The following is a 12,721-nucleotide window of genomic DNA, read 5'->3' as shown; positions in this document are numbered from 1 at the left end:
GCTCAGCAGCAGAGGTCTGCACTTCGGAGGGAGAGGTCTCAGGTTCACTCCCTCCGACAACGCAATTATGTTGTTACCAACCTCTACTAGTTTCCACACAACTTTTCGCCACCTATTTGCGTAACCAGAGAGAAGGAAGTCAATCAGTGTTAACTCTTTACCTGGCTCTCCTAAAAAAACCTAGAATAGGGATTCAAATTGGAAACATAAAGCGTTTCTTAGAAAACTGTGCTATTATCCTTTCCCACTACCTCATTCAGGTTTCAAACCTACAACAAATCCAATGGCAGAGAGCTAAGAAATGCTTGTTTCCAGCAACTCTTTTGTTAATAGCGCTACCTAAAAATGTGTAAGTATAACATATGCACTCCACTCTCCTGATTACACATGCAATAGGAGCAATTTAACAGCCAAAAACTGTTCACAAGTCTGTGAGTTCCAGATTCACTGAAGAAAAAAATTTGGATACACCGTTTATTTGGGGGAGCTGGAGCTTCATCAATCTTCAACTTATGTAAGTTTGGGTTTCATAGCACTTGCATGAATAGATGTATAAAACAACAGCAGTAGCAGAAGTAACTCCCTATCCATAAAAACTAAAATAAAAGGAAAGAGCTCCTTGGGAAGGGAAGAACTTTCACAGAAACACTAACCAGACCAGATAAGGTGTGAAACTCAGGGGGTGAGCTTGGCATATCATTCTCATCACCATAATTTTTATTTAAGTAGTTTTAAACCTAATCGCAAGAGACTTGCTCTATTTAAATTTAAGTTGAACTAAAAATGTTGATAATAATTGAGCCTTTTTGACAAAATAGGATCAAGGACCTGGAAATGCTAGTATTGATTTTAGTGATTACAAAATAAGATATCATTGAATTTGATGAGGGCAATCAGAGCAAAAAGATGCAAGACATGAAAGAAATGAGAGATTAAAATTTAGTAAGAACTGGATGACCTTAAGAACTCAAGTAGTAAGAGAGATTAAATTGGATGATAAGGTTCTATTAAGCTAAAAGCTTGAAAAATAATAATTAAAAATGACCATAACCAACAGATGGCCTATGGTACAGTTATCAGGCATGCTGTGCTGCAAAGCTGCAGTGTCATACACTGCTAATATTTATGTATCAGTGTAAGGTTTGCTTTTTTTTTAAAAAAAAAAAAAAAGGAAATTTGTTGGCAAAATCCAAATATGACCTTTTTTGACCATGGTCTAGTGGTAGATATATAGCATTCTGTCTTGCCTCCTGAATATTTGGAAGTAGCTGACATCAGAATTTACTTTGCTTATTTTAAGGGTAGAACATTCAGCATATGTTTAAAAGCACAAAACTATACTAGTAAACAGATCATGATCAAAAAAACCCAAACTGATGCTGTACAGTGAAAATACCCGGAGACCCACCAATGAAGAATACATAATTATGAAGAGTAATTAAATTCCCACCTTCGTTAGCATTTGGAAACTACTTTTTCCCCACAGATATCCAAAACACTGAACTATCTTAATTTCTGGTCATTGTCAGGGTCTTTTTTTTTTTTTTTTTTTTTTAATGAATTCTCCCTTTAATCTGAGCAACTGCTCACGGCCTTCTGAAACTCGGAATTTTGTTCCTTTGCATACCCGACACCCTCCTGAGACATCATAAAAAGTAATGTTGAGAACTGGGCACAAGCAGCATATGCGCTAATCATCATCTTTTCTTTTCCCTTCCCCATTCCAGAGGCAGATTTTCACTGTAAAACACAGAAAACCAGACTCCACTATGTCTTCTTTCCCTCCACCCACATTTTCATTTCAAGCCTCAGTTCACAGAAACATTTTAGAGGGGGAAAAAAAAAAAAAATCAACTTTTCCCAGTGCTTTTTTTTTTTTCCAGTTGATTGCTACTCCTTGGCACCAATTATAAGTAACTGCTTCACAGCTGAACCAAAGCAGCACAGTCAGCAAAATCACAGCCTCACCATCCTCAAGCAATCAGAGAGACTCAATGCAAAGGAGCAAAGGTGAGACAGACACCAGCCTAATAGGCCAAGGAGGAATATGCCTCTAGTTCTCCCCAGTCCAGGCAGCCTGGTTGGTCAGAATGTAAATTTCTGGTAAACAATTTCACTGCCCGTCTGATAAAGAACAGCAAGCTCAGTAGACAGTACAAAACCACTGGGACAAGAGGGACTGCGGATCCTGTCACACTAAAGCCAGTGTCAAAAATAAAAGCATGTAATGAACTCGCTGCCCAGCTGGAGTGAGACTCCTCCGGTCACTGGTCAATAGTGACAGAGGTAACAGAAAACAAAGACCATATTCAATGCATCTGCTTAATGACAGGAAACATCAAACAACTGTCTGTACAGGCAACCTTCTGGGAATTTGCAATCTGCCTCAATATCATGCTTCACACCTTGATTCCTGGCTCTGGTCCTTGATCCTGCTTCCTTCCTGCTCAGCCCTGATATCTCTTACATTTTCTTAATCTTGTCCTCTGTCATCTCTGCGTTGCAGCTAGTCCCTGGCTGGCCTGCTTGACCAGCTCCAGCACTGCCTGCTGGCTTCTCACTGCTTGGAGTCCTTAGCAGCCTCTCTCAGACCTAAACAATTCCCTCAACCCTGAATTCATGTATTTTTTTAATTACTGCGAATCCTTAATTATGACACAGAGCTGATTTGCTACATTGTCATCAGCCTGATCTACCTTAGAAGCACAATCATCCTATCCAGGTGATGCAGCACTCAGGTCAGATTTTCTTTGAACTCTACTAGAAGTCAGCACCACAGCATAGTGGGGCTCTTCACATCTCTACTGCTTACAAGCTTCAGCAGAGAAGACAGCTTTATTAGGTTTGACTCAGTCTCCTGCACAGTGCTTGGTCCTGCATCGTCAGGTTTAACTAATAAGTACTACAGAAGGTGAACAAAAAAACATGATAAAGACAGATATGCATAACATGATAAAGATAGATATGCATAACACGGAAAGCAGCTCAGATCACTTTGATACTACACCCTGCTAACTGTTGGCAAATGCTGTGGCTTTAGTAGTAATTTTGGATATGGTTAGGTAACTTTTTGCACAGATCACTACAGAAGTGCATGTCCTTCTCATTACTATCTCCCTGACTGATCTAGCAATAGTGTTAGTGGATGCTGAAGTGGATTACATTAACCTATTTCTCTGTATCCATAATGAAGTACTATATGGTCTCTCTTGAAAGACAGTGAAAAATAATAACCAGCACACGAAGACAGTAATAACACAAGCATGAAAGCTGCCTAGGGCAGCAGGCTGGTGCAGGCAGCAGAGTCACAACCTCAAGTGAGAAACCCTCTCTTGCTCTCACAGGAGCACAGGTGTCCAAGCTGGCTCCATGAGAACAGCAGGGCACAGGCTTGTTGGAAACGCGTTACACCCCTCTGAGGAAGCAACAGTTATCAGCTAGTACCACTCAGCCATCAGTCCTAATGCTGCCCCACAGCCCGCTGGGCTAAAGGGGAGAAGGAACTGACAGAGCAGAATAAGAAGATAATGGCCAGATGTGGGGTGAATACCCACTACTAGGGAAGGGTACAGCATACCATACAACATGAGAAAGCTTTGAAACCATTGAAAAAATTATAGTCAAGGCAGAGAATGTATTTTACAAACAAGAATGTGATCTGGGAATCAATTCACTGTTGGCCAACTCAAACCACAGTACCATCAGCTGGATGAGTTGCCGGTCCTTAAGTGACCAAGGACTGCAAGATCCTCTCTGGCATTAGGGCCAGGCTGCTCTGCAATCCTTCATCACTTAATTAATAACTCTTACGTTATTGTTGCATATAAAGGTCAGAAGTCCAATAGCTGGTAGAAGTCTTTTGTCTCATTCCCTTTCTACTTATACATCAACCTTGCTGACTTTGCTTGTTCACTCTGCTAAATACAGTACTAGCTGTGAACTGCTACAAACTGTAGAATTCCCCCTTCCTCCCCAAAAGAACCCTCTTCCTGTTTTGAACTCTAGCAGATATGAACACCACCTGCACTCCTCCCCCAGTTTGGATATACATACTTTTCTTACAATCCTCCCCCAAAGTTAAGAGAGAAACTTACATAAAGCCTACCAAAGACTTGTGTTCACTGACCAGCTCCACGAACAGCAGCAGTTCGGGGATCATGATCCAGAAAGCCTGTTGCAAACAGGTCATCATTCACTTTGGAACAACATTGTCCTATGTCATGTTGAAGCATTTGCCCTATGTCATGCAGGAAATCATGGTAGAGACTAACAGTACTCTGGGAATCAACATTTCCTTGGGAGGGTAGTCATTTGTAGAGGACACTCCTGCATCCTCGCTAGAGTAGCTGTATTAAATTATTGTCATGCTTTCTTGTTCTACAATTCATCATAAGAATTGCATTTAGAATTATTTTTAAACTTTCATATCATTTGACAATGAAAGTTCCCATTAATGCAGAAGTCATAAGCAATACTGAAAGCGATGCACTCTTCCAGGGGTCCCTCATTTCTCACAAACATACAACGTACTACGTAACAACCAAACTAACAAACAGTATTTCACCACTTTTCTTTCACTTTCAATAATTCATAGCCCTAATATTTACTCTATTACCTGTGCAGCATAAATATTAATCACATGCCACTACAAAGTTTAGAGTACTTTCTGACTAGATCAACAACAAGGAACTCTTGCCCTTGGCCTGAAGACAAAAGATTGTCACTGAGATTAATAACAAAAGTGATCAAATCTTGTAACTACAATCAAGAAACACATTATTCTAGAGAAATATTTCACTAGTTTCTAAATGCATTTCACAAAGGCTTGGGATGTGTTTTCAAAAACATGTTGGAAAATCCACACTGAAATTATTGTATCGCATGGAAGCATTTGCAATCTTTTTATTGCATTGCAATGATCTGAAAGATCTGTGCCTCACATTTAACCGTTTTTCCATTTTACATGTTTAACATTACGGTGCATTAGTAAAAACAAAGGTTACTCCCCATTTTCTCTGACTGATTAATTTCACTTTAGTTTTAGAGGAAAGAAAATTTAAATCTTATTTAAGAGGGGAGAATGGGAGGCACTGTGCCACCAAACTATCCACCTATGCACAAATAAATTAAACGGAGCTCTTTCCTCCAGTTTTCCCTGAAGTAAAAACAGCACTCATCTATGATTTCCTTGAGTTAATCTACTCAAAACCTAGAAAATTCTGATGACACAAATCTGCTAACACATTGAAAACGTTCTTGCATTTCCCTAATGCTACTACTAATCATGTTTTATCGGAACTTTCTTTAATGCACAAAAGTCTATTCAGTGCAGTTCAACCACTTGGAGCGCCAAGGTTAGCATTTGCACAGTGCTAACTCAAAAACAGTTAATGAAAGTAGGAATCTGCAACTCTGTTATTCTTTAAAGAGTCATAAGTATCCGGTAAGAGATTGTCACCTTCTACAGTTAAGGACAATCTGGATTCCTGGACTCTGAACTAACACTTACTCTAGTTAATACAGGCAGCTTCCCCCACCACCACCCCAATTTTGTCAGTTTACTAAAGGAATGAAAGAGGCAGTTATCTTTTTTTTTCCCCCTCCCTTGTGAAGGTCCCTTCTGCTTCAGGGAACCCATCTGTAGTTCTCCCTTGATACGTCCATCAGAGTGTGTACAGAGTTGTCTTCAATATCAGTGTTTGATAGCTTTTCTAATAATGTCAGTTCATCTCTGATCCTTTTTGCCACAAGGACTTCCCTTTTTTTCTTTATGCAAACGTTGCCTTTCTATTGCCAGAGTGACCGCTTCTCCACTCTTTAAATGCTAGAATAGAATAGAACAGAACAGAACAGAATAGAACAGAACAGAATAATATTTTGGTTGGAAGGGACGTACAATGATCATCTAGTCCAACTGCATGACCAGTTCAGGGCTGACCAAAAGTTAAAGCATGTTATTAAGGGCATTGTCCAAATGGCTCTTAAACACTGACAGGCTTGGGGCATCAACCACCTCTCCAGGAAGCCTGTTACAGTGTTTGACCACCCTCTTGGCAAAGAAATGCTTCCTAACGTTCAGTCTAAACCTCCCCGGTGCAGCTTTGAATCATTCCCACATGTATTATCACTGGATACCAGGAAGTAGCAATCAGCTACCAGGGAGAAGAGACGAGATTGGAACAAATGAAGAAAAGCCATGGAACAAATGAAGAAAAGCATTAGAAAGACCAAGGTGTACAGTAATCAACCATGGAGAACTACATGACGCTTAGATGTTTGGGTCCCATTCCTGCCCTCCCTACGCCTCAAATGAAACGGTGGGAATAGAGCAGAACGCTCCCCCAGTTCAACATTTTCATGGGTCCTGAGTCAGAGTCAGTAGTTTTAGAGAATGATGCATGAAATAATTTCTATAGAAACCTGGAGACTCAGTGTTACCTTAATCTTGTCATAAAGCAGCAAGGATTGCTCAGTATCTCCTATGAAAGAAGGCAAAAAAAAAAAAAAAAAAAAAGGCCTTAACCTAATCTACCATTCAGTGAATTCCTGAATGGGTAAATAAAAGGATCAGATCATTAGGGGAGGAATGTGGACAGTTTCTATTGATCCTCCCAAGGCCATTTAATTATTTATAATTTCCTTGATTACATGTGAGAGGGGTCAAATCACTTTTGTAACACACAAGGCTTTTATGTCATTTTTCAGCTGGCAAGGTAAATGATTATGGCTTTTTCCCTCTAGCTCCAGACGGACTATTGTTGTTAATGTCTGTTATGTTAATAGAGTACGCAATATTAAGGAATATAAGATATTTATAACAAGTTATAACAGAGCTATGACCCAAACAAATCAGATATAAAATTTTAATGAATTGGTCCCTGAGTCTATTAATTTAGTTATAGGGTAGAAAACTAGCAAATATATTTTCTCTCTCTCAGGCACAACAGAAAAACATTAGCCAGGGTCAAATGCTGTTGTACACTACTAAAAGAAAAGAGTATGTTAGAAGGTGACACACAGTCTAGTTTCAGGAAGATTTCCTAGTAACATCACTAATTATAAATAAAAAGCTGAACTACTATTTCCACAAGATGTTCCTCATATTATACAATACTGAACATAGACATACATAGAAATCAAGATTGTGAAAACCTAGCAAAGCTTCCTGTTGGATTTACCATCATTTGTAGTGTAGTCCACGGTCACAATGTTTTCAGTTCCTTCTGGGAAACAATGCCTTCCTGCATATGTGCATACATATGCATATAAACACTTACTGGATTACTGATCCCAAGTAATATTTCCTTGGGATACATTCTTCACAGATTCCTACAGGCTAGCTTTAAAAACTGCGTAGACAGTATACCGTCTTCTTTCTAGAAAAATGCATCCAACTTCTGTAGAATTCTCCTACAGAATTTTTATAAAGGTCTTCTGGAAAAAGCCTAAGGAAAGTAATAGTGATTAAAAAAATAAATTCTACAGATCATACTGTAATCTATTTTCTGTAGCCTTATTAGACTACTGATAGCATTGAGTACCAAGCACGAGATTTTTTTCCAACAAATCAATGAATCAATCAATGAAGGGGGTTTGGTTTGGTTTTTTTTAAGAGTTCACTTGCTAACTTATAGCCAGGAACGTATAACAGTTGCACACAAGTTCATTTGCCTAATGACTATCAATCCAACTACATGACTTGCTGTTACACAAGCCTTTAATACAGATGTTTCATTTTGCTCCTTTCTGTCCCTCTCCACTTTTATACTTAAATTTCTCATTTCATCTTCACCTGACTCAATTACCCTTCAGGATAATCTGTCCATACTTTTCTATATACCCACTTAATTAATAGCTCTGCCATTGCATTATGACTGTCAGAAATGTTACACTGGAAAGTGCTGGAGGTTATTTAATTACACTGTATTAACCATTCATTCCCATCAAAATGATATTCCTCTACACTCACATGCCTACAGAAATACATATAGGAGATTTAATTCTCTCTTTTCCCTGGCTCCTGATCACATATGTCAGTGCTGCATAACTGAAATTACACCTTCTTGAACCAAAGAGATCCTGATCTCTCCCAGAAACATCAGCTCAGCTGCTGCAAGTGATGTCTCCACCACGCTACGTGCAGGTCTGCGTGACTCATCTGCGATGCACTAGCGCATCTGACAGAACAACGACTTCAAGAATGGCTCTAGATGGCTGCCAGAGGACAACGTGTCTGGCATCTACCACTAAGGCCTCCTGCAGCCTCTACACCAGTAAAAGCTTACACAGATAGAACTGTGGCCCAGTCTACCTCGCTGGGTTTTTTTCACGTCCATACCAATATGGCTTTTGCCTGGTTTTCTGGATATTTTAGAAATACACGGCATTATACTTTATACCCTAACATATTTGTTGTCCTTTGTGATTCTTGGCAGTCTCCGGGATTATTTTTTTTAATGTTTCAATTGCCATATAAACCATTAAAAGCTCCCATAAACACAAATATTAATGTACTAATAATGCATACTCCTCTATGCTGCAGAATAACTTACTTTTACTACAGTTCTGCTTTGTACAGAGTGCAATAAAAACAGCATCTTGGCGTTTTACATTCATATCCTCTCAATTACTTTAATACCATTAATTAAGTTCTAAGTTTACAAGTTAAATGTTGTTTACTTTTCCGCCTGCCAACATGCAAATACAATATCAAATCTGAGAGTCAAGCTAGGTCATCTTCTACTTCGTGAACAACAGTCAGCAGAAGTTGAATCTATCACTTAACTCTTTGCTTAGTGTTATCTGGGGAAATTCACAGAGCACTTCCCACTTAGGGTACACTATGCTAGAGATTCTAGTTTTCTCCAAACAGCAGAAAGACAGGGAAAAATTCCTAACAGCTGCTTTTTTAACTTGGTCAAAAAGGTATTAAATACATACCACGCTTCACAAAATTCAACACTCGAAAGCCTTGACTTGTGACTGCTTTCTGTGAAATAATTGCTTATTGATACCTCCGTGCTCTGTTTCCCATTTCCGTTTGAGTACTTCCCCCATGCACTAAAAGCACAGAAAGAATCAATCCCTAGTTGAACCAAACTAGTTGAAATCTTCTCCTGAGAAGTGCTCAGAAACAATCTTGCACAGTCATACTACATGGAGAACCTTATTCATCTCAGGGGGAAGGGGGCGGGGGGCAGAATCTGTTCTCATATGTACGTTATAATGACATTTATGACACTTTTTCCATCATAATATTTGGAAAAATATGAGAAAAAGCTGGATTTCCAGAAGAACCATGAGTTATGCTTGTTGTCTGTATTCACTGCCTCTAACCGATACCTTGGTGAAAGTTCAATTCATGACGCTAGGATCCAGCCACCTATGAAGACATGAAAAGGGAGAACAGAAACTAAGCAATATGGACGGGCTCTGGTTGATACTTTCACAACTGCTACATGACAAATAAGAGGCCTTTGCAGAAGCTTATGGCAGCTGCAACAACATGGAAGCATAACATGATCTATAGTGAGAATATCACCTTCTACTTAGCACACTTCCTTTTCTGTAGTGTACAGGAGTAGGGTCAGACCACCACACTGACCACAGTTGGTTCCACACAAAGAGTGAGTGGGAAATCAAAAGTCACTGTTAGAAGACTCATGAGGAATGAGGAGAATATGTTCCTTGTGACAAAGCCAGAGCACTCTGGCTCACACTGGGGGTAAATTGATAACATTCCACATCCCGTGCTATGCAGAAGGAATTTTAAAGCATCTTCTAAGTTAATTTCTCACTAACGAGTACCTTGGAATTCAAAACACTGCCTATATTTCACAAACTCAAATATTTAATTGTTATCAGATTATGCAGCTTACATTCTTCACCACTCTGAAGCAAGACATGTAGCAAGGAAACCAAAAACATTTTGGTTTTGTTCTTCCATCATTCACAACAAGTAGTTGTATTAAATATCTCATTAAAACATTTTATAGCATGATAAAGTAGCAGAAAGGGAAGACATCTGGAAGACAATTTAATTTATCAACTGCCTTCTATCCATTAATCTCAGGGCCTTTGAAATCTACTGTAAAGTTCATCCTTGGACAGGAAGTATTATAACAGTCATTTCACTGAGAGGTACACTCTGGGATACAGAGATCTTTTCTGTGCCTCAAGTCTCTAAATAAAGAAAAAAAAATCATGCCAAGAAAAATAAAAGCAGAATGAAATCAGCAGTTTCTGTTCTCTTAGCTATCACACCAGTCTTTCTCTCAGCTTTATCTGAACAAAACTAAAGGAAATTTGAAATGATCCTCATCAAGTCCAAAAAAAAAAAAACCAACAAAAAAACCCCCACCAGTATAGAAAAAGTAAGAGAATAAGCAAAGGAGATCCTACTGTCACTGTTACACTCTGTCCAAATGCAAGGGTGTCATAAAACCGTCATCTTCAGCCTTCATCCATTGCCATCAGCTTATGATACATGCATAGCTACTACCACCATCCCTCTGTCTCTCTTCCCAGTCACAGGAGTACTGGGCCTGCCACCAATAAATAAATAAAGGCTGTATGATCTCTCATGGCTTTAATGACCAGAAACTCTTCCCACTAGGAAGATGCTTCCAAATTACAATAATCAAATGCAATGCTTTTTTTTTTTTTATAAGCACTAGCAAAGAAAGCTAGTGTACCCTCAGATCTGCAATCACCTGTGTGTAATAGCGCACACTAATATTTCTGTTATGTAAAAGAAACTACCCACGTGCATAAAGCTAAGCAACAGTATAAACTCTACATAAAGAAACACATTTTCTTACTTTGTCATTATGTTAATAAACCACTGAAGAACTTTGAGAGTGTTTGTGAGGTCTAAGATTTAGTTCTGAAGGAACACAAACAACAATGGGCAAGGAGTTCTGTTTATTTAAAATTATATATAGATGCACATTAAAATTTCCAACCTCTGCTAGATAAAATGCATCACATAGCTAATAATTAAATGAAATAGATCTAAAAAAACATGTTCATATTAGGCATGAAAACTTAGAAAAGCACAAACATACTGTTAGAACTATATAGTAGACCACTGCTTCAGCAAGTGGAGAGAAGAAAAAAAAAAACAAAAAAACACATGTACTAACCAGAAGCTGGCAGCCCTGGTGGCTGCCCGGGAATGCTAAATCCTACAGCTGACGCTGCCTTTCCTCCACGACCGCTGTCATGCCATGCTGGAGGACTGGCTCCTCCACTTCCGGAAGGAGGAAGAGAAGGCAAAAGAGGTCAATAGTGGCCACTGTGACACCATATTAATTTCCAGTGTAAACTATTTATTACTAAAGTACAGCTTTTCCCCACTTCCCTCCAGTGGAGCCCAGCTGCAGAAGTCAGGAACGCTGTGGGGGTTTGAAGTGGTGCAGAAGTGCAGCATTCATTTTACATTTCAGATTTTAGTAAATTACTTCCCTTTTTGTTCTTAGGCCTCAGACTGACAGGAGGAGCAGGAGAACTCTGCAGACACAGCGTTGCAAATACCTCCCACACCATCCCAACCCAGGGATAACCCTGAGCACTTGAGCTGCAAACGTTCCCTCTCCATGACTGCTGCGGTATGAAATACAGAGATAAAAATAAAATACTCTCCTTTCTCTCTCTCCACTCAGCACTGCCGTTCACATAATCACTACCCACTACATTTAGCTTTAATCCTAACTATGAGCAAACAAGGAGTCATAATCTCAAAAAGCAACTTTAACATATCAATCCCTATTAGCTTAACAAAGTCCATTCTCTTTCCTCCAAAAAAAAAAAAAAAAAAAAAAAATCAATTATCAATAAACAAGCCCAAAGACTCTGAGTTTTATTAACAGGTATTTTCTCAGGCATTAACAGGACAAAAGTATAATGCTACAGAATTTTTACTACAAGAGTAAAAAAAAAAAAAAAAAAAATCTGTTTTGTAGAAAAATGCTAAAGGTATTCTACATTAAAGCAGCAAGGCAAAGGATTTGGGAGCGGTATGGCAGCTGTTTCAAATAACCATCATTTGTAACTATACTACAGATTTTTGATTTTAGCTTGATAAAGTAACACAAATCTTTATGCACTGTATACTGTTGAATTTTGGATTAAAGCATTACAGTTAGGGCTGTTTATTTCAGATATACAGAAGACAGTAAAGCTCATTTTCAAATAAAATTACCCATGTATCAGAAAGCTATGTAGAGATGAAATAGTACTGGGTAGAAATTTGAGCTAGAAGCAAGTTACAGAAACATTCCCTTGCTTGTGTAGAGTTTAGTACAGTGCATGTATACAGTGTAGCTTTTTGTATTTAGAGATCATTGTTAAGTGTTTTATGAGCATCACAGCTCTATTCAAAAGCAGATCTTTTTCTTGAAAAAAAGCAGACACGCATTTTCCTTCCAAGCCTGTTGCTTTGTTCCTTTTTTAAACAGTCTTGCAGCCCACCATGAGGGTACTGTACAACTAAATACAAAGTGATAGTTCTCATTTCTCTTGTTTACAGTGACAATGCCACTTTTTAAAAAACAGTTGACTTGTGTTTTACGTCACCCTTTCATTAGCTCATCTTGCTCCTCCAGGTTATCCCAGCCATTCATCACCCCGAATTACATGCAAAAATGCATCCAAAAGTCATCTGATTTGCTGTTTTCTCATACTTGCAAAGCTTCCACCACAAAGCATGGGAGGGCATTCT

This window comes from Larus michahellis, chromosome 8 (genome assembly GCF_964199755.1).
Source record: "Larus michahellis chromosome 8, bLarMic1.1, whole genome shotgun sequence".
Classification (NCBI taxonomy): Eukaryota; Metazoa; Chordata; class Aves; order Charadriiformes; family Laridae; genus Larus; species Larus michahellis.
The sequence above is the reverse complement of the archived record's forward strand: the minus strand, read 5'-3'. Positions refer to the sequence as shown.